This window comes from Pteropus medius, unplaced genomic scaffold (assembly GCF_902729225.1).
Source record: "Pteropus medius unplaced genomic scaffold, Ma_sr-lr_union100, whole genome shotgun sequence".
NCBI classification, from domain to species: domain Eukaryota; kingdom Metazoa; phylum Chordata; class Mammalia; order Chiroptera; family Pteropodidae; genus Pteropus; species Pteropus medius.
In genome coordinates, this window is record NW_024347791.1 from 30,435,604 (window position 1) to 30,440,875 (window position 5,272).

The 5,272-nt window shown below is 40.0% G+C and overlaps 1 pseudogene; it reads left to right on the plus strand.

Annotated features, from left to right (window-relative positions):
• The first annotated feature begins 3,485 nt into the window (after window positions 1-3,485).
• Window positions 3,486-3,604, plus strand: LOC120615274 (uncharacterized; annotated as a pseudogene).
• The last annotated feature ends 1,668 nt before the right edge of the window (window positions 3,605-5,272 follow it).

The window sequence follows — 5,272 nt, forward strand, 5'->3', positions numbered from 1 at the left end:
GCCCCTGATATCCAGTGTAAATTGCAAAAATTAGAAGGTTTTGCAGGAATGACCCTGTCTCAACTTGTCGAGATAGCCCAGAAGGTGTTCAACAACAGGGAGGCAACGGATGACCCCAAACGTATGGCTAAAATCCAAAGCTACTGTCATCAACCCAGCCAATCTGTTGCCAGACCCATACACCGAGACCCTCATTCATGACTGCATAGATTTCACTGATGCTGTGTGTTCCTCGCTGCCAGACCTCAAAGACTCCCCTCTGCCTGAGGCCGATGAAGTTCTGTTCACGGACGGGAGCAGCTTCATGCAGGAAGGAAGAAGGTATGCTGGGGTAGTGGTAGTAACTCTAACTGGCACCATCTGGTTACAAGCTCTTCCCCATGGGACTTCTGCTCGAAAGGCCAAAGTCATCGCCCTCACTGAGGCACTAAGATGGGGAAAAGATAAAGCAGTCACAATATACACTGACAGCCTATACGCCTTTGCCACTGCACATGTACACGGAGCCATCTACAAGGAAAGAGGGCTTCTGATTTCAGCTGGGAAGGACATCAAGAACAAGGAGGAGGTCTTAGCCTTACTTGAAGGCATATAGATGCCTAAGGCTCTTGCTATTGTTCATTGTAAAGGGCATCAAAAAAGGAATATTCCCGAGGCTGAGGGAAACCAACGAGCTGATGCAGAGGCAAGAACAGCGGCCACAAGGCCAGTGGGGCCCCCACCACATCTACTGACTGTTATCCCTTACCCAGAACTGCCTCCCGTCTCCGAGCTATACAGCGGAAGAGAACATATATTTTTAAGATAAGGAAGCCACTAGGAACCAACAGGGGTGGTAGACGATCCCAGATAGAAAAATCGGGCTCTCACGGGCCCTTGGAGGGACTCTCCTCCACCAGCTACACCAGACCACACACCTAGGGTGAACTAAGATGCTCCAAGCTTTAGACCTCTACTTTCACTTGTTAGAAGGGAGAAGAACTGCAAAGAAGATTGCCTCACAATGCCCGGCTTGTGCCCAAGTTAATCCAAAGAAGGAGAAGATAGAAGAACCTAGGCATAGGGAAACAGGAACTTATGCAGGGGACCACTGGGAAGTCGATTTCACTGAGGTAACCCCAACTGTGGGGGGCTACAAATATTTACTTGTTTTTATAGACACCTTTTCAGGATGGGTAAAGGCCTTCCCCATTAGGAAAAAGACTGCCTTAGTAGTTACTAAGAAACTATTTCAAGAAATCCTCCCTCAATTTGGTCTCCCCGGAATTTTAGGGTCAGATGACAGGCCAGCCTTCGTAGCAAAAATATCAATCACAGCAATTCTCTAGCTACCTAAATTTACAATGGAAACTCCACTGTGCCTACCAGCCCCAAAGTTCGGGCCAAGTAGAGCGAATGAATCGGACTCTAAAAGAGACATTAGTCAAGTTAAAATTAGAAACTGATAAGACCTGGGTAGAATTTCTCCCCTTCGCTCTTCTCTGAGCCAGGTGTATTCCATATATTAATGGATTCACCCCATTCGAAATTTTCTTTGGAAAATTCCCACCTTTAATACCTAAAATAGAAGATGAGAAAAGGGCAGAACTCCGTAACCTTGTCTTACTTACAGGCCCTTCAAAGTGTACAAGAGATTTGGTCCGGGTTCGTGCTGTCCACTCAGCTCCCGGGGGATGGACTTCCCCATGTTTCAGCCTGGGGACTCTGTGTGGATTCAGAAGTTCACTTCCAAGGGACTAGAACCCAAATAGAAAGGACCCTTCCCTGTCTGTCTGACAACGCCCACTGCAATTAAAGTAAACTGCATCCCATCATGGATTCATCACTCCCACGTGAATACAGCACGAGAGTAGACAGCTCAGGAAGACGGACCCTTAAAACTAAGACTCAAGAGGTTTAGATTTATTATCCTTAGAACAAGACAGATTATGTATGGCTCTAGGTGAAACCTGTTGCTTCTATGCCAATAACTCTGGAATAACTAGAGAAAGCTTACTACTAGTACAGAGAAATTTAGATGCCAGGGAAAAACAAAGACTAGAATCAGATAACTGGTTTCATAGGATGTTCAATTGGTCACCATGGCTAACAACGCTCCTATCTGCTGTAGCCGGACCTTTAATCCTCCTCCTCCTCTTGTTAACTTTTGGCCCATGTTTCCTCAATTTCTTGTTTGCATATATAAGGAAGAGAATTAATTCTATTAAGCTTTTAGTAATACAAAATAGAGGCTATAAGCAAATTCCACATGAAGAATCAAGGATTTGATTTTCCGCTAAGGCCAGTGGGGAATGTGCTGGCTAGAAAATTACTGTTTAGCTATCGCCCATGGGAACATAACACTCTAACAATAAGCTTTCTGCTTCTGTACTCCTTGCTTGCACAACCGACCTGTGGGCTGACAGTTAGTAAAAAGAAGAAAAATAGACTTGTGTGTTCAAACAGGATGAAGAATAGGGGTTTGGGCTTAAAAATCCTGTACCTCTACATTTCGGGGCTGCTTAATTTGGGGTCTGCGCACCCCTGGCAGACCCAGCTGGCTGAATAAAGAGTGTGTTTCCTATAACTCATTGATTTCTGGGAGTCCGTGTGACTATTGGGGGCTGGTGACTACATCACAGGGAATGTAGTTAGCATTAATATGATGGCTAAGTGGAGGGCCAGGGGAGGGAGGGAGCAATTGGGGGGATCATTTTATAAACAATATAGATGTCTAACCAATGTACTGTATACTTGAAACTAATTTAAATAAATTTATTTAAAAAAACAAATGAATCTTAAGAAATATATATATACACACATACATACATACATACATACATACATACATACATACATACCATTTGGATCTTAGACAATGGTTAACAACTGGCTACACACACACAAAAATCACTTAGACTAATTAAATAATAATGCCTGAGGGTGCAGCCCCACTAGTGAAATTTCTAAAGCTCCCCAGGTGATATGCAGCTATGTTTGAGAACCACTGTTTTACACGGTAAAATCAAAGAGACTCAGAAAAATGAAGGATGCCCCAGGCTTAAGGGAAAAGGGGCGGAGATGGGCTTCAGGAAAACAAAACAAAATGAAAATCACCTTGAAGTAGAAAGCAGGTAGTCATTTAAAGTAGCTTCCGGGCCTAGTCCCTGGGAAATTTTATTTAAATTTCTAGGCTCAGGAAACTACCTATAAGAGAAACCTTTTGAATACTCTTTCCTAATACCACTTGGCAGTTAACATTGGAGGGGGAGTTAAATGAAAAGACTATCTACCATTTCTGAAGAGAGAGTCTTCTTGTACTTTTTAAAGAGTTCATAGGTTGTTCTGTTAGTCACAGCGAAGAGAAATAGAACAAAAACAGTTAAATAAAACTTTCTCATAGGATATTGATAATATTTAGAGGTGGGGGAAATATGAGAAATCTCTATAACTTCTGCTCAATTTTGCTATAAATCCACAATTGCTCTAAAAAATAGTCTGTTTGAATGTACGGCCATGCCACCCTGAATGTGCCTGATCTTGTCTGATCTTGGAAGCTAAGCAGGATTGGGCCTGGTTAGTACTTGCATGGGAGACCGTGTAGAAATACCAGGTGCTATAGGCATTAAAATTATATATATTCTATTTGACTCATAGAGAACGAACTGGTGATTGCTAGATGGGAGGGGGATTGGGGGACTGGATAAAAAAAGATGAATGGATTAAGAAATACAAATTAGTAGTTAGTTACAAGATAGTCACAGGAGTGTGAATTATGGCATAGGGAATATAGTCACTAATATCGTAATGGCTATGTGTAGTGCCAAATGGGTAATAGTGTAATCAGGGGGATCACTTCATAAATTATATAAAAGTCTAACCCTTGAACTGTACATCTGAAACATAAAATTAAATTAAATTAAAAGAAAATTTTCCCCATAGTCAGGATCAGATAAACCTACAAAGTCCCTTCCTTGTATTGGCCCTTGTTGTTACTAGGAGTTGCTAGGAATTGTAAAGATGTAGGTGAGGAGAAGCCAAGTTGCAATCATGAAGTATTTCTCTATAAGCTTTCCTAATAGCCTAAACAGATCTGAGAATTTGTTTTAATTTGTTCTATTACTCTAAATAAAATTTCACTTTCATACCTATTTTTGTGTTTGTAAGTTTTTATTCTTTTCCTCAAAACGAGCCCTCCAAACTGATTAAGCTTCAGGTCCCACAAAACCTGTGTCCAGCCTTGCCCACTGTTGTAGTCTGAAAAATAAAAGTTATTGAAGAAAGCACACATTTTAATCCAGGTTGCTTTCTTCTCACTTGTGCTTTATGAAACTAAAATGAAGATATGTATAGTCAATAAAAGAATCAATAACATTGAGAGTTTCTTATAGGAATCTAGGGGGAATGGCAGCCTTCTTCCTCTCCTACAGTCAACTCATATTTGGGAAAGTATTAAGAAAATAGCTGATGTTTGGTAAAATTGATCTATCCAAACAGTACCTAGGATTTCATAAGAATTTTTTCACTATGAAGCCGTTAGTCTTATTAAAATATTCATTAAGAATTTCTAATTTTGCAGAATTGGTTTTCAGACACCCACTATTACCTAAAGAGTGTATCCCAATTTACAAGGCACCATCACATATTATCTGATATAATTTTCATTATGAACCCATGGGGCAAGCATCTCAAACGTTTTTGTTTTTTTTTTCAGGCCCTATATTCTCCCATAGGCTAATAAAGAAAGTGAACCTTGAAAAAGGTTAAATGCATTATCCCCAGTTGCTTATAAGGGTACAGCATGAATTTAAACTTTAGACCTTTGACTCTAATTCCAGCACTACTCCCACAGAACCACATGTCTTCTCATCTTCTCCCATTTTTCCATTACCCTCCATTACCTTCTCCACACCTACCTCTCTATTCCAGAGACCTATAACAACTATTCAAAACATACATACTGAATAACTTCAGTATATGGAGAGGCATATACTGTTGGGGGAAAAAATTAAATAAAAAATAAATAGTTGAGACAAGCAGGAAATGGAAAACTTCATAGGAGCAAACAATCTTTTTTCCATTAAAATGTCAAATTAATTCACTCTATTCAACTCTCTGACAGGGAACATTCTTTTTTACTCTTTGATGAGAAATCAAACTATATATGTTATATATGTTTTAAATAATTATCCCAGAAAGTACAAAATGTACATGGAAATTAGAACAACATTTTTTATGAACCTAGGAACTAAATTTGCCTCTTTCATCAACTTAAATGTTTTCAAGTAAGATT